At 41.8% G+C, this 23,484-nt stretch overlaps 1 long non-coding RNA gene across 1 annotated transcript; it reads left to right on the top strand.

Annotated features, from left to right (window-relative positions):
• The first annotated feature begins 12,641 nt into the window (after window positions 1-12,641).
• On the top strand, window positions 12,642-19,317 carry LOC147653909 (uncharacterized). The gene is made up of 3 exons (XR_015284048.1): window positions 12,642-15,170; window positions 15,778-15,882; window positions 16,026-19,317. It is a non-coding gene; the product is annotated as an uncharacterized LOC147653909 (long non-coding RNA).
• The last annotated feature ends 4,167 nt before the right edge of the window (window positions 19,318-23,484 follow it).

Here is a 23,484-nt window from a genome sequence, read left to right as displayed (position 1 = left end):
CATGGGTGACACGGTGGTGATCGGTCATAGGTTGGACTCGATGCTCTCAGAGGTCTTTTCCAACTTAATTGATTCTGTGATCCCTTTGATCCTTATCACTGCCCAGGGATCATTGTAACATGCTGCCACTGAAATATCACAGAGCAGTTTGGGCACTAAGGGACAGTGTTGCAGAAGAATTGTTAGTGGTCCATGGTTGTGCCCAGTACTCCTGCTGCCAGGCCTTTAACCAATCCACAGATGAAACCCCATGCATTAAGATATAACATTTTAAGTGAAGTCTCAGAATACTGCACTAAGTATTTTCCACACTTGCCAGATTATTATTAAATTTCTGCCTTGTAGGAATTCTGAAAGTCTTTTTGTTTTAAATGTGAACAGTTTCAAGTGGCAAAATTCCCTTTGGTTTTCAGCTAGTTCAATAAGGCAGCAGCACTGTCTCACAGAAAGGGGAAGATAGGTCACCTTGAGAAGTGAGACTGACTTAAAGCTACTCCTCTCACTTTCTGGTCCTTTCTTCCTTACACCTGAGGATTTTTTCAGATGAAGAAGTGACAAGCCTTCCCTGCAATGCATGCAGCTTTTACCTCATCCCAGTAAAAGAGACAACATTTAGGATCATGCCAGTTCATTTCCAGGAGGATGCTGTTTTGACACTGATACTTCGAGACAAATATTTATTTGGGGTAACCCTATTTATTTATTCTGCTTTGTTTTTCTTCCTGGACCAGTGGGAACAATCAACAAGTTCATTTCCATGCTGGGAAATGATGGCTGGACTCGTCAGTAAGCTCTCTAACCAAAAGAAGTTTTGGGTTCTGGTTTCTACCCAGGGCCACACTTTTTTTTTACTTTATGGCTGCTTTCTCTTTGTTTTCACTCTCTGGCTGATTTTTAATAGAGCTTCAGTCAAGCAGCAGTCCAATATCTTGACCTGCAACTTATCCCCAAGGAAACCCCATGGGATACATCTCATGACATGTGGTCAGTGGCCTGGGGATGGTCACCCATCACCAAAGAAAGAAAATTATTTCATTATTGAATGCAGGATATTTCTCCCAGCATCAGCCTTTACAAAGTCTGTGATTTACAGCAGCAGTACGGTATGAAAGCTTCTCTTGGCAGATAATGTTTATATGTTGCCCTGCCTTGCCTATTTTCTATTTACATTTCAAAGATTATTGGTTAAAATGGTCAAAGGTGCCATTACCATAACACATCAATCACATGCTTTTTGCTAGAAAGTTGTGATCTTTCTTCAATTTAGACAGAGGTTCACATGTCTGCACAGGCCAAGGAAAGGGGTAACTTTTATTTTCATGTGAAGTCTGTATAATTCAAGAACTGAAGAGAAAGAAGTCCAGAAAAATAAAGGTTATTGTGTAAATAGAGCTGAGAGGAAAAGAAAATTATCTTGAAAAAAATGTGACGTTTACATGGCACATTTAGGAAAAAAATCTTTCTCATTTCCAGGTCATTTTAATTGCAAGAGGGCACCTGTTTATTAAACCATATCACTTGAAGATTCTTGGGAAGTATAAAGATCACAGATTATGGCTTTGGCTACTGTTCAGCATATGAAATCAAGGAGAGGAGGAATTTAACAAGTGTGAGAGTGTTGTAAAAGCTGTCACCCAGCAGTGGTTGTGCTGGGAGAGCCAGTAGGCTTCGTGCAGCTCTGGCACTTGGTTGTCTGCGTGTGCAGTCCCTGCAGTGCCCCTTTGATGGGGTCAGAAGTGACAGTGCTTGGCCTCCTGGAGCCCACCAGCACAGGGACAGTGGGAACAGCCTCTGGAGCAAGTGGTGTGAGAGCCTGTGGGTGAGCAGCGTGTTAAAAACACTCAAAGGGTCTTTGATTTAAGGGCTGAAGTGTCTCAGTGCTTTAGGGAGTGGAGCTGGCTGTAGACAGAGAGGAAAAGTAGCAAAAGAAGAGACGAGAAAGTGCAAACCAGAATTTTTGGAAAACACTTGTTCTACCCCGCCTTTGTTAAAAATTAAAACAAATACCCACCAGCTGAAAAATTATATTGAATAATTGCACTTCAGATACTGTGCCAACAAAACACACATGGGCCCTGGTGATAAAACATTTTCTCCCAGTGGAACAAATCACTTATCAGGCTATGATACAAAGTAAGGAAACATTTCAGTACAAGTGAACTTTAGCTTCACAATAGTTGCAATAAGGGAATGCTGACTTTCAGCTGCCTTATTTGGAGGAGCCTACCCACAGCCTTTACTTATCTGCTATTGTGTAATTTTTAATGTCATATCTGCTTATCCATGCCCTATAATTATTTTCCACTAGAGACATGTACAGTTACTATTTTGCTGCCTCACACGTTTCCTTTAAATTTGCATCTCCCTCTTTTCTCAGCCACTTTGTTTCTCACTTTCCTTCCATACCATGACCATTTCCTCTCTTTCATTCATTTCCATATTATTTCTTCCCTTTCTTCAGTCTCTTTTTCCTTTCCCATCTTTCATATTCTGTGTGACACAAAGACTGTAGACTGTCATTTTTGCTTTTCCCTATTTTCTCCTCCATGGTGTTTTTGTCAAACTTGAGAAGAGAGAGAAAAATTTTGAGCAGCTTTTTCATTTATCCTGAGCTCTCTATGCCCTTTCTCCATGTGAGGAAACGAGCAGTTTGTCCAGAAGAGTTTATCAGAGCCACATCTGTACTGTGCTTTGGGGTGCCAGGAACTGGCACAAGACATGGGGTTGCAATGTAGAGTAGTGGTCAGAAACAGCACCAAAATTTTTCATTATCCTGATATGAAGAAGAAGCTGAGATTCCCCTAAGAATCACAATTGAGCTGATTTGAAAAGCCTTGTGAAAAAGGAGACTGCAAAGGTGGTGTAACAGAAAGGTTTTGCTGCAAGGTCAAGGCATTTGTTTGCAGTGTGTTATTCCAAGGGCTGCTTCTGCCTGTTGTTGATGATACTTTAAATTTTCATCACCATGGATAGTCTTAATATATGAAAATCACTTATGAAAGTGAAAAAAGGAAAGGAAAGGAAAGGAAAGGAAAGGAAAGGAAAGGAAAGGAAAGGAAAGGAAAGGAAAGGAAAGGAAAGGAAAGGAAAGGAAAGGAAAGGAAAGGAAAGGAAAGGAAAGGAAAGGAAAGGAAAGGAAAGGAAAGGAAAGGAAAGGAAAGGAAAGGAAAGGAAAGGAAAGGAAAGGAAAGGAAAGGAAAGGAAAGGAAAGGAAAGGAAAGGAAAGGAAAGGAAAGGAAAGGAAAGGAAAGGAAAGGAAAGGAAAGGAAAGGAAAGGAAAGAAAAGAAAAGAAAAGAAAAGAAAAGAAAAGAAAAGAAAAGAAAAGAAAAGGAAGCCCTCCAAGCTCAGCAGGTGATACCACACTGGTTATTATTTAGAGTTGTTCCTCATTTTTAATCTGGGGGTTTTTTTTTTGTTTATTTGTTTTTATTTTTGTTTTACAAATACTGGAGAAATGAAGGGAACATCCAAATTCCACCTGAGGAGATATACTTTTTTTTATGTTCAATACGTATACTTTATACTATATACTATACATTATACTTTTTTATGTTCAATACATAATTTCCATATTATTCTTCATATTTAGAAAACATCCACAACTTCACAGGAGGTAAAGCAATCCCAAAAGCACAACTCTGCTCTTTTATTAAGGAGGCTGGGAGACACCATATGTGTTTTAGCAGTCGGGTGTGTACAAAACAACAAATCTTGCAGGAAAAGGGTGCATCAGCTCTTCTTAAATACAGTGCCCATTTTCTGTGAGCATTTCATGGCTAGAGAGAACTTGTAGATGCAGAAGGTCTGTTAGCCTAAGCCAGGACTGTTGCATTTTCCTTCTTTTCTCTCCTCAGCAAAGCAAAGGGGTTGTTATGGACCAGGCTGCTCCATGTTGGAAGCAGCAAGTAGTGCCACGTATGACCTTTTGTTGCTTTGACATGCTACCTTGTAAGCTGGTAGCTTTAAGAAATGCAAGGCAGAAAAATTTAATCTCCTGGAACATGATGTAAAGCCATTTAATTATTTTCAAGACATTCTTTGGGAATGACTGGGTTGGCTGCTTGAGGTGGGGCGTGTGCGTGTGACTAAAGGTTTGCACTTCACCAAAAAAGGCCTCCCGGGTGTCCCAGGGCTGCTCAGTCAGGCTGTTTCCTGGGCTGGCCTGTAAACTCTGGGCACTTGGAGATCATGGATGCTTTCCAACCAGGCTGCCAATTTTCAGACCAGGCTGGGTAATTCTCAGGCTCACCCACTGCTGCCCACGAGCTGCAGTTTCCATGCCCCTGACACTGCTTTTCTTTGGCTGTGCTCCCACCAAGCACCCACAGCATGACTCCAGCCCTGCCACTGCAAGAGATGGAGGCTCCTGAGTATTAAGGATGGGTGAGAGATGGATGTTTTTGGTGCACAGGGAATGCAGTGGGTTTGAAAAAGTCTTCTTTCTCAGAACTAAAAAAAAAAAAAGAACTGATAAATTTTCCTCAAATTTCCTGTGAGGCCAAACCAGATCCCTCTCACTCTTAAAACCCCCTTTTTGAACTCCTCTCAAAGTTTCATTTTGATAAAAACTTGTCTCATTCTTACTCCACCTTGAAAAATATTTTTTTTCCATGTACTATAAAATGAAAGTCAAACCCCGGTAAGCCATCATTTCATGCTGAAAAACTAAAACATTTGCTTTCAGAAAGTTCAGGCAAGACCTTTGAAGACTTTCTCTAAGATATTATTTTTTATCAAATGAGGTGTTTGGTTTTTTTTAATTCTTTTAATTTTAGAGAAAACCCTTTATTTTTAACAAATTGGCACATTTTTAGCTTTTTGTTTGTTTTTTTGATTTTGGTTTTTGTTTTGCTTTTTTTTTCTGGTGGGAAAGGTGTTTCATGGAAGATTTCCATGCAGCTCTGTAGTGAGCTGGCCCATGGAGATACTGTGAATGATTTTACCAATCAGTGGTAGAGAAGAGAAACATTTGCAACAAAACTTGACCTAGGGTCTCCTCAGCTTCTCCTCTCCAGTGTTTTACCTGCTTCTCTTCCCTGTATCCTTGCACAAACCAACCACTCACCTAACCTACACTACAGGCACAACTGGAGATTAGAAAAAAAGGGCTTCAGACACTGAAAGAAGCTGAAAAGCTACTCTAACCAGGTATACAGATCTTCACAGGTCTATGGACAGAAATGTGGGAAGATCTAATTCCCATCTCCAGTGGCTGAGATTCAGTGCTCTTCTCCCTCGATACTTGATTTTTTCCTAGGAGAATTGTCTCCAAGGACTGAATCCAAAGATCATTGAAGCCAGCTGAGAAGATCCCTTATAATGAATTTTTCCATAACTTTGAAAATCCTGACATTTCTATTTCTTTAATTATTTTTTTTTCTAAATTAATTTTGAAGGAGGAAGAGCTGCTATTATTTATGCTCTCTTCTTTGCCAGCTATGGTAGTATTAGGTTTTGAACTGAGCTCTAAACCTTAATTACTGTACCAGCACTGCAAAAAAGCCATTCTAATTCCGGGAATACAAACATTCCATTGTCTCTCAAAGTCTCAGCTAGAATAAAATGTCTTTCAAAAAGCACTTAACTTTTAAAACCAACTGCTCTGCTCTTCTTATCACCTTCAGCCTCTAGTCCTAGAAGTAAATTTCATCACTTTCCTTATACAAAACCTAACCTAAAAGAACCAAAGGAGGGCTGTGGGTACAGAGATGTTTCTCCTCCCAAGGTGGGTGGAAGAATACATAGCACTGCTTTGTTAGAGAAAGGTTTTCCATCCATTCTCAGCCAAGGGAGACACATTTTGAGTTCACATTTCAGCTGACCAGACAGGGCTACATGGCTCTCAAGGAGTTTCTGTGGCAATAGATGAAAATATTTGTATCTGGATTTGTCTTCTGCTGTTTTTGTCAACACCAGAAAAGGTCAATGTTTTTCCTTGGTCAGGGAAAGAAGATGTCTAGATTTACAGCAGCATGAAAGCTGAAAGAAGAAAATCAAGAAGTAGTTTTGGCTAGTGGCAGATCCTTCAGTGTCCAGGAGCCATTAACCTATTAAAATGAAACTGTTTCTTTTTCTGTCTTCAGGACAACTTCAGTCATTCCATAAACTCAGATCCTTCCAAGCAACTCGGAGAGAGGCGAGTGCAGAAGCAAAGCTCCCCAAAAGGTCCCTGCTCATCTCTTCAAGCAGACACTGCAGAGAGAAAGAAACAGCCTCATCGAGCCATAATGTCAAGAAAATAACTAAACTAGTTCTCTTTTCCTCTTGCTAGCCCCAGCATTTAACTTTTGACTTTTAGAATCTAAACATAGCAACATGGCACTGAACAGAAGGCTTCCTAAATTTGGGGAATCTCAAGTCTTGTGTTTAAAGTCTAAAAGAATTATAATGCTTATTCTGCATATTTTCAAAGTAAATCAACAACTAAGCATGATTCCTATCCTAGTGTTGGAATGAGAAGCTAGATTCACAAAATGTTACATTGTGGAAATCTAGAGTAAGAGTGCATTAAATCTGAGTCTTGCCCAGCGCAGCGTCACTTTTCTGTCAGGTTCCCATCTCTACAACCTCTTTTTTACACTGTTTATTTCAAATGCAGATCCCCTACATGTTTTGACTAGGAAATGAATATATGCAAGACCCCAGACCCCAGCAGCATGAGGAAGCAGACATTTAAAAACACATTTATCATTTCAAGGAAGCCATTCCAGGTTGCTTTTTCAGAAAGTGATTGAAAGCAGTTTAGGAAATGTAGAACACTAAAATAAGAAGGTGGAGACACAAATATTGGTATGCTCTCAGATTTGTTCAAGGAGATCAGGATTCTCAAGCATATAAGAGTAATTTCCACAAAGTGTAGTTTCAAATCAAAATTCTTGGTTTTCCTCAACTAAGGCAGCAAAAAGTTGTCAAGTGGCATGTTTCAGGGTTAACAAAGCACTGGCTATTGCTCATGCCCACTGTTGGATGTAAGTGAATACAGAAATAACTCATCAATGGTTTGAATTGGCATTGGATTTTTAAATCTGGTGGTTCTGATTTTAATTTAACATATCCTGTGGTGCTGTGTGTGAAATATGTACTTAACCCAGATTGTTGTGAGATGAAAGCACACTCGTGTTTATTTTACATTATTTGCTGTAGTTTGTTGAAAGCCAACATTCCTGGGCAGTGAATGCAGCAGGGATGAATCATTTGAACTAGGTGAGGGGTTAGCAGCTGGAAGAAAATGAAAGTTAAATAACTACATTAAATTTCAGCAAAATGGGTTAAAAAATGTAATGCTAGAGAAACTTTTATCTCCATTCTGAGAGAAGGTATTATGGTACTTATTTCTATGGATTTTCCACCAGCACTTTTAATGTCAGCTGTGATTAGAGGTAATTAATATCACACATTTCCTAACTTCAGAACTGAGGTGCTGAAGCATAGTTAAATACAAATTGCTACCAAGAGCTGTAGAAAATGCACCAAATGACAATATAGCACCAGGGAATCAATCCTAATGATTCATATCACCTTAGGAATCTTAATCAAGGACCAGGACATCACCAGATTGAGTATTGAATAGCGAAGGGAAAAAGATGGGCCCTGCACTAGAGAGCTTAGCACTGAGCCAAAGGGGAATGACAAAGTAGGCAAAGAGAATGGAAGGCAGAACAAAATGATGGAACAGCAGCACCAGAAATGCACAGGGGCAGTCCACAGTAAAGATTTTCTGAGAGCTTGCAGCAGTGATTTTGACAGAAGACGAGAGAGTGGCTGCGTGGGTGTTTGTGGTGGGCCCGTCTCACACCTTAGTGGTGGGAGTGATGGGCAGAGGTGCCTGCCTGAAAATCTATCAAGTGGGAAAGATGGGCTAGATGAGGGCAGAAATCATATCTGGCTAGTGAATGATGTACTTGAGCCTTGAAAGCAGAAGGAAGGGGCTTCTCCTGAGCATATCAGGGCAGAGGAAGGGGGCCAGAGAAGCAGCAGCAGAGCAAAAGCCTCCCCTGAGAAAAGGATGCTCATAGCAATGTTTGAGCTGGGTACAAGTTGGATGAGACAGTGCTTTTCAAGGCCAGAAAGAAAAAGAGGTGGGAGTAGCTGAGATTCGAAATGCCAGAAGCCTGCACAGGATTTTTAGCTGCAAGGAGACGAAAGGCCACAAAGTAAAGATGGTATTGAGAAAAAAAAAAAAAAATTAAAAAAAACCACTGAGGATGCGAGAAGTCTGAGACAAAGATGTCTCGTAGGATGCCTGTGGGACAGGCAGCATGCTCCTGAGGCCATGGGGTGGCTCCCAGAGCTGTCAGCTGAGCAGCTCTGCTCCCACCACGCTGGGCTGCAGCTGACAGGGAGTTGTCTTTTGGGTGGTGTTAGAGGGAGAGGCCTCAGCTGGGAGAGATGGAGCAGGGAAGCAGATCTGTAAATCACAAGGGACTGGGATAGGGAATTTGAATTTGGGTCTGTAGGTGAGGTTGCACAAAGACAATACAAAGACACAGAAAGAAGCAGAAGAGGGAAGCAGATGCAGAAGTCCCTGGAGAGTGGGGCAGTGAAGAGGAACATCTGCAGAAGAAGACTTGAGCAAGGAAGAGAAGCCAGTGGGTCACCAAGAGAGGATGGTGGTTCCATGGGTGCCTGGCCAGTGAAAGACTCAGGTGGTGCCCTCAGGGCTGTGTGCTTCTCCTTGTGATTTCACAGGCTGCTCTGCAGAGGTCTCTTGCTGGTCTCTGACTTCCTTGGTCTTCAGCTGCTCTGCTCTCCTTGCTCAGGTGTGAACAAACACCAAGCAGACAGAGGACAGGCTGGGACATCCTGAATTATCTTCCATCATCTGAAAGATCAGCATTGCTGAAACCCAGAAGTGTTGAAAGGTGTCAGAGTCAGGGAATCAGTTGGGCAGGTGCACTGAGGAGTGCAGAGAGCTGGGAAAGAAGGGGCAGAACAGCAAGAGGCTTTCCCTGGGCTATCAAACACTTGAGATGCACAGCTACAGGGTTCATCATCACCCTGCTCCCCCGATTTTAGTTTTCAGAGACAGCATGGTTTTAGTCCTTCATCATGCTGTCAGTCTGGTCCAGATGGCAGAGACTCAGAGCAAAGCAGTTATTCACCAAGAGAGGGATTGGAAAAGGACAGTCTTTGTCTAAAAGCAGTAAAGTGAGTATAGTACAGTGAAGGCTGTACTATATCTAAGAGTAGTAAGGGCTAGACTGATGTAAAGTGAAGGTGGTCTTGTAACTTTGGTTATTCTCTGCATTTTATGTATATCTTCCATAACTCTGAATAATACAAATTTTTGTTTGGCATAGGTTCTTGTGCTTCAAAAATCATGGGAATACTTTATCTGTCTAGATAAATGTTTCCTGGTTGCTCTTTCCATTAATTCTTTCAGTCTTTATTGAAGGGCAGAAAGATAGGGATGCTTAAATTTCTAGAATCATTAAACTTGGAAAAGACCTGTGAGCTCACTGAGTCCAACCCAGCACTTTCACATCCACTACTAAACCATGTCCCCACCTGCCATATCTTGATGGCTTCTGAACATTTCCAGGGGTGGTGATTCCACCACTTCCCGGGGCAGCCTGCTCCAACACCTGATCCCCTTTTTAGCGCAGAAATGTTCCCAGATATCCAACCTAACCATCCCCTGGTGCAATTTCTAAAACTTCCTTTGGAGATGCTCACTTAAATTCAGCGCACAGGTACCTGCTTGAGCTCTGGGCTGATCTCTGAGGTTGTCAGCACAGGTGCTGCTGCTGAAAGCCCTTTTTGCCTCGCTTCTTTGCCAGGAGAACCGGCGCCCTGAAGTTGAGGAGCCGGTGGCGGATGGATGTGGCTGTGACAGAGAGCGGCTGGCTGCGGGCTGGCTGCGGGCTGGCTGCTCCCGGGAGGCCCCGGAGCGCTGCCGTGGGGACCCGCGGGGCTCGGGGGGCGCTCCGGGAGGGGAGCGGCGGCTGCAGCGCGGGGCCGCGGCCGCCCGGGGGAGCGCAGGCACCGCCGGCACCGCGGGGCTCCGCGGAGCGCTCCGAGCGCAGCGCCCGCTGACACCCCATTCCCAACAAAACACTTCCCCCCTTCCGTGCCTTGCATAAACTCACCCCCCCCCTTTTTTTTTTTTCCCCTCTCTCTGTCTCTCCTTTTTTTTTTTTTTTTTTTTTTTTTTTTTTTTCCCCATTATCGAAGCTCTCAAATATTCCGAGAGAGGTTACAAAATGTGTTTACTTACAAATTTGGAAGTAGCGACAAGACGCAATGCAGTGAATTTGTCATCTGCTCATGACTAGCAGATGGTCCTCCTTCTTTGCAAGCAAGCTGCGTGAGTCACATCTTGCCTGGTTTGTAGGATCGAGCCCAGGAGCTCTCTGGCACCAGGGTGGACAGAGTCGCCCATCCTGATCCTGCCCACACAGCCAGTGGGCTCTCTGGCACTGGCTGGATCTCCCCGTGCCTTTTGGAAAGGTTCCTCATCCCTCCTGCTTCCAGGGCAGGTTAATCCAGGCTCACTCCTGTCTGTAGACGCTGCTTCACGTGGCTCTTGCGGTGCAAAGGGATCTTTAAATGGGAACATATTGCATTAAGGTTTTACAGATGAGCTGAAAGAGATAACTGTGAGTTATGCTTAAGCAAACTCATTTTTCAGCTGTGGATGAAGCCAAAGTGGGAAATGCAAAAAAGCCTGATGAGACCCTTTTGCTTGGAATCAGTGCTGCTGCAGACCAGGGCTGCTGTGAAAACACAGATCCCTGCATCAAGGCAAGATATGTTGAAGCTGGCTCTGAGCTGTGCTCTTAGTGATAATACAAAATTAAAGAAGTGCAGCTCTGCATTGGTTAGAGGTCTGTGCAGAGCTTGCAGAACTGGAGTTGCTTGTCCTGGTAAACAGAAAAGGCTCAATTTTATTACAGGTATGTTAGAAAGTTGTTTTACAAGACTAAAGTCAGCTAACATTCTCTCCTGCCTTCCCTCTCTGGTTTGAATTGATTTCTCTTGATAGTTTTTACTCAGTTGTGACACATTTCTGGTTTTGTCATATCATGTAAATCTGCATGATTGGTTTTCCTCTAGATTTGTGTCTGTGTGTGCATATTCTTCACAGCAGAGCAAGAGGGAGCAAGTTTTAATGATACAAAAACGAGATATTAAGAGAGATGAGGAAAATTCAGGGAAGACATCAACCTTAAAATATTTTGAAATGTTTTTTTTTTTGCAAAGAGGACAGGTTTCAGGTTGACAGACTCTTTTAGAATGAATTCATTTCCAAAGCTGTCACTTATTTATATGGCATAATGCTTGTTGCTCTTTGCTGGATGCAAGAGTTCCACTTGCTCACAGCAGCCATGGGTAAGTTGTACACTCCCAAGAGATGCTCACATGTTTGCACAATGTGAGACACACAAATGGTGCTCGACATTCTGTAGGTAGCAGAGTCCATGTGAATAATGTAAAGGAAGTGCTGTGTTTCCTTGCCTTTCAGTTTCTTCTGGAGTGTTTTCTTGGCTGGTTTTCATAGAAGAGCACTCCAGATAAAGGCACTCTTCATAGGTAAGAATAGAGAAACAATCCTCTTGTTTTCTGAAAGAAATACTAAAACCTGTGGAGGACAGTGAGGAAACTCATGTTAACCTGGTAACTAATCCAAGTCTGGCACCAGGAACTCAGATTTGGAGATCCTGGAGGTGTAACCAACCTGAGAGCACCTTGGCACAGCCACAGTCCATCACTGACATTTCTTCCAAAGTCTTCTGTTTCAGAGGCCAGATGCTGCACTGGGAACTGCCTCCCTGCAAGGAGACGGAGTTTGAGCTGTGTGAGCTCGGTCTGAGCTCCTCACCTGTAACTGTGAAGGTGCTGGTGCTGAATTCTCATCCAGAATGTGGGAATGAGAGAGAAAGAGGAATTGAGGGCTGGTTGTAATGAAAACATGAGGGGGTTGCTTGCAGAGGTGGATGGTCTCCAGGTTTGGGGTGACATTCATGGGGGCCGTGTGGACTCCAGTGCATCTAACCAACATCAGGAAAGTCCTCCAAAGTGCCAAGAATAAGTTTGTCCTCTTGGTCCCTGAAATGAGCCCCCTCTCTCCTCTCATTGCTGCCAATAAATCCAGGATTAGGAAGCTGACAGCCTCCTACATGCTCTGGAAGAATACAGTGACCACATACAAAATTTATAGCCTACAATATTGCCGTAGGTGGGGATATAAAATACTTTTGTGGGGTTTTTAGGCTTGGGATTCCCCTGTGGGTGCTGGCAGTGACAGACCTATCCTGATACTTCATCCCCCCGGAGTAAGGCACACAGGAAGGGGCTGGTGTGCCCCAGGTCAGTGCAGAGTCCCAGGGATAGATGCTGTCCCAGGTGCTCTGGCAGGGTGCAGGTTACACCTTTGTTTGATGCACCTCGAGACTTGGCTTTTGTTCCTCAGTCAGATCCACTTTGCCTCAGGTCAAGGCTGTTTTCTTTTTACTCTGTCAAAACCCTACAGCCCTGGCTGGTTGCCCTCTTGGACAGCCTCATTCACCACCTAAGACCCTCCCTTAGGGCCTCAGCAGAGAACTGCTTGGATGGGGAGCATGGGCTTTCTAAATCATGGGCACCACAGCTGGTCAGCATTAGCCTGGTGGGTTTTCCTTGCTAACAGCATGCACTGCTTGCCCCTGATTACTGCTGCCTCACCAGCTTTGGTGACCCCATGCTCACAGAGGGGAAGGAGACAAAAAGGAATGCTTGAAAAGGTCCATGGGAGGCCCAAGTGTGAAGTGTGCATGGGGAAAATTAATTCAACAGAAGCTGTGAATAAAAAGGAGTGGTATAGTGAGCTCACACAGGCTTGACATTCCTTGGTTTCTACAATGTCTGGGATCTGGATCTGAAAATCCTGGGTGAAGCCATCTAAGGAAGATGAGGTGGTAAAGGCTCTCACTTGTGTCTTCTTTGTTGCTGTTGGAAGTGGAGGATCACAACTGTGAAATTTAGATGTTATGAAGGACTGCTAGGCAGCCAGCATCTGTGAGGTTTCACCTCTGAGCTGAAGCTGACCTGCAGTGGGCAAGCTTCTCATTACATTTGGGTTTGCTTTTGGGTTTACTGGGATGAATACAAAATATAATTCATTCCAGCAAAAGAAGAGCTGCACCTCCATTGGAGGTGCTTTGGGTAAGTGGGAATCTCTGAGATACATATTCTGTAACTCATCGTGAGACTTTAAAGAGGGTACCTGGGAAACTGAGAAATGAGAAGCCACTGGAAAACCCATCATCTCAGTGTTGGATTTTCACAAGGCAAGAGGCTTGGAAGTAAATTTAAATTTAAACTTAAATTTAAATTTAAGGCCCCTTCCAGCCCAAGCCATCCTGTGATTCTGTGATATTTGGGAAAGGGCAGAAACCCGGATGCAGAAACCCAACAAAGTTATCATACTTCTAAGTTATTTAGTTTAAAGCTCATGGAAACCAGATAAGCCTATGGATAAAATATTAAAGAAAAACTTCAAAACTTGCTGTTAAGTAACTATAACAAAGCAGACAGATGTCCTGGCTGTACTAATACATGACAGTATCCAGTCCCTACACCTTATCCATGCCTGAGCTGCCAGCATAAAATCATGAGTGTATTCAGCTATTTCAAAAAGACCTTGCCAAGATCAACTGTTTAATGCATGCTTTGTGTATCTGGGGTGAAGAAGACACAATAGAATGGCAAATCTTACCCAGAAACAGCATTGCATTTCTGGATTTCCAACCTATCTTAGCCTCAAGCAAGGGAGAAGTTTGTACAGCAGCTAAGATGATTAACCATGACTGACGCCACATGTATCCTAGGCTGGAAGAACTGCTAAATCTCCAAATTTTGCCCAGTCATGTCACTGAAAGTGATTCCATACACCTGAAGAAGATTGCTACACCCAAATGTTTATTTTTCTGGTGATACTGGCTGACCTACTTTTGCCTACCAGGGGAAGTACAAACTGTTCCTATCCAAATGTCCTGAAATCATCCCAGATGAGCTCTCAGATCTGTTTGAAGTTATATTCTGGGTCCAGCCTGACAGAAAGCTGAGATCAACACCTTGCACTCCCTTTTCCAGCAGCCTTTGCGTGCCTGGCTGCGGCTCTGAATGAAAACAATCTCTCCCAAAAAGTAACGCAAGGATTTGACTTTGTCAGGAAAGAAGATGTGATAAGAATGTGGCTGTCTTCCAGGGCACATAAGGGAGAGCTTCTGGTCCTGCTGCAAGGCAGATCTCCTGCTGGGAAGTCCTGTGGGAGGAAGGAGTGTAATTTTGTGGGACCGGCATTAAGGATGAACTCAGCATTCACTACTGGATGTGAAATAGCCCCTTGAAGCTGAATCCAGCTCTTCTCAATCTCTAAAAGAAAGAACTGTAGATTTGCTAAGGAAAACTAAGCCTGTGGTCTCAGGGGATATGAGATACAATTTTATTGTTAATTTGTGTATTTGCCTTGCTGCAAATGTCATCTAAAGCTGTGTAGGAGGAACGTATCGAGAGGTGTTTTTTTCAAACTTGTTTTATTTGGTGTAGACACACTCTGAAATAAACCTGAAGCCTGGGAGGGTTAGGAGGCATGGAGGCTGTGCTTGAACCTTAACCCCATGAGTGTTCTTCTCATCCCCATGGGCTCTGGCTGCACAGCCCACACAGGGCTCCCCAAATTATCCCAAAGTGGTAGGGATCGATGTGGCTTGTAACTTCTTCCTTAACTTCCTCACTATTGATGTTTTCTAACAAGAAATCCAAACTGTGACAGGGGAAATGAGTGAAGAAAGACCTTTCGAAAGAGGAGCAAAATGGGAGCTGATTCAAGCGTCTGTAATTAGCTAATGGCTGTGAATATTTATGAAATCTCCCAGCAGTGGCAGTGAAGTGCTGATCCTAGAGAAGTGGACGCCCTCTTCCTTGATGTCTTTAATCCTTGCAGTCCCAGCTGCCATGGCTCGACTCTTGGAAAACCCCACCCTCTTTTTGGCCTCTGATCAAAATCAATATTTCAGAGGGAAATCAGAATGGCAAAGGAGTTAAACAAAAGTTCAGATAAGCATAACAAATACTGGAAAGATGAGATCCTCCAAGCAGAGTGCTCTAGAAAGCACTCCCGTTAATCTGGGCAAGGCTCTCATCAATTGCTCTGTGCAGGAAGAGCTATTCTTGGACTCATAAGGAGGTAAGGGATTTATTTCCTCAGCTGCATGGAGTCATGCTATGAGATATCATTAAGTAAGAATAATTAAGATTCACACTTTCGACATACAAGATTTGTAGGTTTTCCTGTGTTCCCAGTCCTTTCCAGATATACCTTTCCTAAGTGGTAGTCAGGATTTCTGTACCATTTAACTATATAATCCTTACAAGTAACTTTTTTATGTCTGTGTGGTAAGTGGCTGTGTTGATCTGCGCTAGAGCATCTGTAGATGAATTTGGTAATTAATTCTTTGGTATGATAACAAAATAAAATATTGAAGTGTATTTTAATTCCAGCAGTTCAGTGGTGATCCAGCAATGTGGATTTCATTTTCCTGGCAATACCTTGACTGCAGTTAAGACATATCCCAGAAAGAAATGACGGTAAAATCCAGAATGGTCACATCAGGTTAATTGGTTTCAATGGCAATATGAGGAGCTTGCACTAACACACAGAGCTGAATTTTCAGGGTGTGGGAAGCAAGTGTGCAAAGGGTCTGATGATTAACTTTCTGGCACCAGTTGCTTTTCTGTGACACTGCAATCATTACTTCAGGCAAAAACAAATCATTTTGTTGCTTCATCGGCAGAAAAAAACCCTGTGCAGCTCCATCTTCTGCCAAGCCTGAGCCTTCTCCTTCTTTCTGTGCATATGGAGGGACTGTGGCAGCACTGTGGAAGAGACCAGAGTGAAGGTGCCAGGAGAGCAGAGATCCCAGTGCCCAGCTGAGGTTTTTGTGATGGGGTGGAGCCCAGGAACAATCCATTCCACCGTAACTTTTGAGATCTACTGAGGTGTTTGGTTTTACAGAGAAACAGATTTTTTTTTCATTTTCAGAGCCCCACTCTGGATTTCTTGTGAAGCTGGGTGTTGTTCGTGCCTGGACCATTGCTGATTGTTGCTAATTTTGATGCAGAGTTTGACTTTCCCTGCAGAGCAAAGGGTTTCATGCTTTTCTTCAAAGGCAGTGCAGATGGTTTATTGTGTGTCAGAGATCCAAGGAAGCTTAAATAGATAAATTTAAAAATGAGGTCCAGGACTTAGAGAGACTGGTTGATTCCTAGTAGGTAAAGCCAAGTTAGAAGATGGCCACTGCCAAAGTGACTGTGGGACCAAACAGGTTTGGGATCTTACAACTTCTGCCTATTCCCTCACACCTTTTTACTGAATAGTGGCTGGGCTGGCACTCATTTAGGCTTCCATTGATGCTACTGCTATTGAACAGAAAAACCACCATACACTTCATTTTAAGGTTTCTGAATCAGGAAGATATAATCATTAAAGGAATGATTTATACAAAACTGCTAATTGATGAGCCAAGGGAGAGCAGAACTTCTTTCCTAAAGAGCAACAGTTCATGTCAGAAAGGAGTACAATGTCACTGCTGTGAGATGACTGTTTTTAAATGTGGTTGTTTTACTGCCATTCAGAGCCATAGGATGGTTTGGTTTGGAGGGGACCCTGAAGATCACCCAGTCCCAACTCCCTGCCGTGGGCATGGACACCTTCCACTAGAGCAGGTAGAAGAGGGGGTAAAAAAACAGAACCCCTGTGGGAAGGCAGGTGTGTGGTACAGTGTGACAGGAAAGGTGGTGCTGAGCAGTCCTGAAAGTACAGGAAGTCACAGGAATGGGAAGATCCAAGGGGGAAAGGGTGGGAAAAATACTCGCTTTAAGCAGATGAAGAAGTTGCAGCAGATTTCCCTTCACCTGAGTAATTCCATGCCAAGGTGCTTACCCAGCAGTGCACCCCTGAGTGTGCTACAGAAACATAACTACACATTCTTCCCCAAAATTTTCCCAAAAATTGCAATGGTGCAGAATAAAAAATTGCAGCTATTACAAAATTAATATTGCTCTGTATCACATCTGCATCTCTTAAATGCATGCCATTCAAAATTCTTGCTGGTTTTGTCAGTCACGTGCTCTTTCAACACTTTCAATGCACTAAGAAGAACAGTAAAAACTCTAAATCAGGTGTTTAAATCTTCACAACCATGCTAACTTGAAAGAAATTCAACCTCCCAGGCTAAGAGCCAGGTTTTGCTATTGCGAAAAATGGTTCTCCTGCATGTGCTAAGGGATTAGATGTTCCTGATGTTCTAGACAAAGGCACTGTAGGTTTTCCAATGGTGATAAAATGCAAATTTCACCCATGAGTCTTTCTGTTGTCAGGGAGGAGAACAATCTACCCGTGTGTGTATGTATGTGTATGCTTAAAAATTTTAAAAATTTAAATCTGCTGATAAAGGGAGTGTAAAAGGGTATGACTTCTCCAGAATTATTTTTTTTTTTGAGACAAATATACTGAATTGCAATGAAAATATAGCTAATCTATAAGTAACTTAATCTTTAATATTTAAGTAACTTAAACTGTAGTGTTTAATATTAATATGGACATGTAGCCTGTGGCTTATCAAAGTATAGGGACCATACTGACAAGTGAAGTATTGGATCAACAAATAAATTTTGCAGGATCAGAAACAGTCACCACACAAACAAAATAAAGAATGTCCAATAACAGGAAAGGCAGAGCATCTGTACTAGTTATGACTGATTTTCCATTGCCCTAAATCCTTGGTAGCAATTAGGTGTGGCTATAAAATGTTGTTAAAAGTCTAAATTGAATATCTGGTTTGCAGTGACTTGGCTGAACGTTTGAGCTGCTCATGGTGGATTAAACTGTGTAGTCACAGAGGGATAAATTTGCCATTTGCAACCAAGAACATTCATATTTTAGTGAATCAACACGAGAAAATTGACTTTTATTACTGAAATTCCAAATGTATCCTAGCCCTAGGGCACATGAAGTCCAGAATGCCCTTACTTACAGTCTGCACCTGAACTGTCTTTCACAGGACAGGATGCTGGTTTGGCAGCATTCACCATTGCTGACAAGTGCTCTTTGAAAACCTGGGCACGATAGTCTGAAAGGTGATGCACAGACCAAGTTAATCCCCTTCAGCAGAATTGGTTCTCTGCCCTCACCTGTGGTTTTATCAAAAACTAACAGGGGGTTTAAAACATATTTTGAACTTGTGTCAGAGAAATGAGATGAGTTCAAGAGCTCCTGGAGCTCTCTGCCCGTCTGCCTGCAACGGGAGTGAAGCTCCACATGGCAAATCCCACCTGCACATGGATGTTGAGCCTCTATTTCCCTTTTCAAGGTGGTGTCCACCTGCTTCAGATGGAGATTTAGGCAGCTTTTAGCCAGAGGGACCCTGCCATGGTGCTGGCTGGAGGGAAATCCAAAACAGAAGTGTTTAATCATGGATAGATTCTTCACTTTACTCAAAATGTGTTGTGACACATTATCTCTTCACCATGTAGCAAAGTGTACTTTGCAGCGATTGAAGAAATTCAGTTAAATCCAGCCTGTACTTGTGCTCGGGCTCGTTATTTATAGCAAGTGTGGGAGTGTGTTGGCCCCTTCTGACAGCATATCATGGCCATCTTAAATCCTGAAAGCACTTTTTTTGTTGTTGTTGCCACGGTAAATCTTTAAGAAGTTTAATCTTAAATTTATGAGTGATTTGGAGACCAGTCTGTTCATGACACATTAACAAAATTAGACCAGGAAATGTTTTGCTGAACAAACTCTGGTGCTTTTATAAGGAGTGAGGTTGTTGGGAGTGTGCTCCCTGCTGTGTGTGCTGCCAAGGCATGGCCTCCACAGCCCACAGGGATGAGTGTGGATGTGTTTGCCCCATGGTATTTCAAGAAAAAACATTTACTGAACCAGTCTAAGAGATTTAGCAAATCAAATCTCAAGGTGTTAGAAAGGACACTTAGCATGGTATGAATTGGAGTTTCAACAGTGAGCAAAAGAGTTAATTTTGCTTCAAGAAGACATAGAAATAATTTTTTTTTTTCTTGCTAATTAAATATGAAACACACTAACTGTATGCAAGTGTAATTTTCTTATCTTATTAGCCATGTTCATTTCTGAAGTGAATAACTACTAGCACTGGTACAGTATATGGGCAGAATAATAGTCAAACTGATTTTTACTTTAATCTCTGAATACAATTAGCATAATTTAAACTGTTATAAGATACAGCAGATAGAAATCACATTATAGAGACTGTAGGTGGAGAGGTGGGTGGTCACATGCAGAGGGAAAACTGGAAGAGCACTTAAAATACAGCCGAATAATAAGCATTCAGGAGAATGTAAAGCTACATGGAGTTGAAAGGCACATTATTTCAAGAGATGGGGGAAGAAAAGTGGGAAATCATGAGCAAGGTTCAAGGACTTCTGTTACTGCGGGGCCTGATCCCAAGAAATGCTGTCATAAGAGATGTAGCTCATACAACTGTTTTATGGGGCATGAATCCCAAATTCCACTTTCTTCAGAGGAGAGAACAGCCCAGTGGAGACAGACAGATCACATCTTGCCTGACCAGATGGAAAGAGAAGCACTCAAGATATGATGGGGGAAGCAAAGAGGCAGTTCAGATGGGGAACCAGAGAGATGGACCATGGGTGTAAAGTGTGTGTTTGAGTGAGTCGTGCAGGAGAGCAAGGATAGAAGGAGGAAAAATAAGAGAGAAAGAACAGGGCTGAATGAGGAGACTGGGTCTGGGAATCCTGAATTGTAGGCTGGGGCTGACTGAACAGTCAGCACCCATGAGTGTGGGAAGGAAGTGACATGAACAAGGAGAGGAGAGAGGGACAAGCTGGTGAAGATAAACCCAGGCTTGAGGGGAGTGGAAAGAAGGTGCCGCCTGACAACAGAAGGTGCGTCCTGAAGCCTGGGATGCTCACATCATCCTACTCCTCTGCTGTCAGCAAATATCCATACAGCCTCTGAGAAGCCATTATAAATCACCTGCCACTGCAGCTGCTCCATGGAAAAGAAAGGATTACAGCTGAAAACTCGGGAAACCTTCTGAACTCTTTTTCCTTTCAAATGCTTGTTTGCCTTCTCCATATACATCCTGCACCAGTTTCTGCTGTGTTTTTTAAGCAAGTAACAAAATTTAGGCCAGGAATCTAGCCTATTTAACCAGTAATAATCTGATGTTGACCATAACTGAATCTCTGTGGCCCCTTTTTAATTGCTGCAAGGAAATCCACAAGATTTGTTATTTAGTACAGAGTGGTCTGAAATGTTACCAAACTGTACAGCATGTATTAATCATGGGGTAAATTTTATCTATATCCTGACAATTTACCCAGAGCATGTTGTTTGAAAAGAACTAGAAATGTTCTTCATCACAGTATGAGTGAGGGTATTCTGTGGCCAGGACTTACTGCTGGAGTACAGAACACGACTTTGACGTATTTTTCACATCAAATTGATAGATTTCCTATCATAAAGACTTTTCTGAAGTATAGAGCATGGACCTCACTTCTGAGTGGCTGTTCCTTTGTTGCAGTGCTCTCTGCTCTTTGAAACATCCTCCTACAAAAAAAAATAAAAAAATAAAAAAAAAAGCAATCTCCAGACTTAATTCACTGCTACATAATAGAAGGTGTTGTCAGCAAATGGCACTTGCAAAAGCAGCCTTCCAGCTGGGTGGATGTCAGACTGGAAGTCCAGTGATTTGGTCCCAGGCTGCCCAGAGAGCTCCTACAGAGCTTCCATACAGAGGTGAAAATATTCTGCTTTTTTTGGATCAGCCCTAATTGCATTTTTACAATGAATTAAGCACATCTACACTGAGGTATGAGCTGTACTCTGTGTTTGTGTGTGATCAGAGATTGGCCAGAAAATCTTAGAATCATTAATTAAATCAATGTATATCACCTGCAGAACTGAGCAGTGTTTGTAGATGAGCAGTACATGTAAAGATCCATACATGCTGTGCAGATGTACTTTTGGCAAAGATGACAGATAATGATACTTCCTGAGAAGACTTTCAAGGTTTCAATCTTTTCAAGCTTTTTGTTTACTCAGTTAATATTGGCTGTATTTAATGCACCAAGAAAAAGCATTCCAATTGTTCTGAAGCACTCTGTTGCAAAAAAAAATAAAAAAAAATCAGCAAAACCAGTTCAGTAATTGTTTGATAGGAATTTTTTTCAGTTTTTCTTGTAAATTTTGTACTTCATAGACTTTTAAATGAGATTAACCTTTAATGTCTAGAAAATAGGTAGTGATATCTGTCTGAGAAAGAGACTTACAAATACACAAGTGTTTGTATTTCTAAAGATGACAATGAAGGCAGCAAGTAAATTGTGTTAGTGTATATTTAACACTCTCTAGTTCTGCTATTTGATTTAGAAAAAAAAGTTATGAAAGACTACGAAGTGCTAACGAGGACAGCCCTCACCAAGCCCAAACTCTTAAGAAATAGCAGCAGTCCTGCAGCATTGCATTTGTCTCTCAGTGCCAGGGCTCTATATTTAACAAGCTTTCCCCAGCTCCCACACCCAGATGAATTCATTGGAATGCAGTAGGAAAGCAAGAGCTCATCTGACTCATTAGGAAGCTCATATGCAATTACCATCAATTAAAAATTCCTTCTAGAGCCACCGTGTGAATTTGGGTATGCTGAAAGAAATGAAATCATCAGGATCTCTGTAAGCAGGACTTAGTTTTGCATAGAGCTCAGGACAAATGCAGAGTTGATTAATCTGCAAAAATAATTAGCTGATGTGCCGAGTAACGTGTGGGATCCTCAGAGAACTTGTGTCGGATGGAGTTTTACATCTTCCACTTCACCGTCTGTGGCTTGCAAGCAACAGAGCCAGAGAAAAGCTTCTCTATATTGGGAATGTATTGAAAAAAAAAAACCCAAACTGTTGTAACAACATGTTTTGTTGATATGAAATTATTTTCTCTTTCTTTTCACCAGCCGCTAGCAAGGAAAAAAGTTTAGAGGTGGAAATGTAATGACAAATGATTTACAGATGGATTCCATTTTCACTATATTTCTATTAAGATGGGTTGTAAACACTTTCCTTTCTTAGTCCAAGATCTTTCTCAGAATCTGTTCTGTTTAGGTTTAAGTTGTTAGATTTGGAATAAGCTCTTCAAACGACTGAGCAGCTCTTGAGCCAACCCAACAGAATCGAGGTGCCTCTGTCATAAATTTTCATTGAAAAATTTTATTTTAACTTGAAATTTACCTGTGCATCTGATGTTTTAACACTATTGAAAGTTTACATCCTGTTAATTAAACCTTTTATAAAAACTTTTGAAAAAATACAACAGAGCAATTAAAAGTATATGTACATATAATTTCACAGGCATTTTTGAAGTCTATCCAATAAAACAAGCATGTGCTTAAGCTATACTTATTTGTATTCACTATTCATAAGAAGCAGAAAATTCTACTTTTATCTGTAAGACAGAGCAATACCTGAATATCTAGGATTTTTGTATTGTTTCTTTCTGAAAAATAAAAATGGTGAAAACCCCCAAACTTTAACTGTGAGTACTTCAAAGCAGGAACTGCCATTTCTGTCACTATTTATGTTCTAGTGGTGCCAAGAGGATTTTTATGTTTAGGTCTTTAAAAGTCTATAATGACACAGAATTTCCACACGTGGAAAGCACCCAGACCTCCACCAAAACCTATAGGAGCTGCACAAAAAATAAACAGCCCTGGAGTGCAGACACTGATCTCAGAATAAAGATCATTCTACTTCCTGCACAGTGTGCCTTAGGAGAAACAAGACAGCCCAAACAAATCCTTTTGGTTTTGTGAGGGTATTTTTTTTTAAAATAAATGCAAGGTGGTACAAAAACTTTGGTCTGAGTTTGAATGTTGGGTCTCCCTCTCGGGACATCGTGTAGAAATTTTGATGGAGAGAAAAAATAATCCAAATCTCTATGTATTTTTACAAAGATCGTAATGTAATTTCTTTCATGCCTGCAGTAGTAGTTATTCTATGGGGACAAGCAGGACTGGGATACTCAAAAAACCCTAAAGCTGATATTTACACCTGCTCATGTACTGAGACCTAACAATTAACCAACTAAACATGGCAGAGGTCTCAAAGAAAACATTTGAAGTTAGTATAATATAGAAACATGTATATTCTTATACAAAGGAAGAGTAAGGAAGAGGAACTTACAGTGGGAGAACAAATCTGGTCTCATATAACTCAGTTTTTTACCTGTACATTTTAACATTTTTCAGTGTATAGGTTTTTGTCCCATAAGTTATCTACAAATCAACCTATACTGATTTTGCTTTTACATTAAAATCCCTCCAGGTAACAGGAACAATCCAACTGAAAACCAGAAGTCAAAAATCTTTTTTCACTTACATAAACTAAACACAGACTGATATTTTCCCTACTATTTCCCTTTTTTATTGTTTCTCAATAAAAAGGGTGACAAG

This window comes from Cyanistes caeruleus, chromosome 3 (genome assembly GCF_971803275.1).
Source record: "Cyanistes caeruleus chromosome 3, bCyaCae1.hap1.1, whole genome shotgun sequence".
Lineage (NCBI taxonomy): Eukaryota > Metazoa > Chordata > Aves > Passeriformes > Paridae > Cyanistes > Cyanistes caeruleus.
This window is presented reverse-complemented; position numbering and strand designations above follow the sequence as displayed.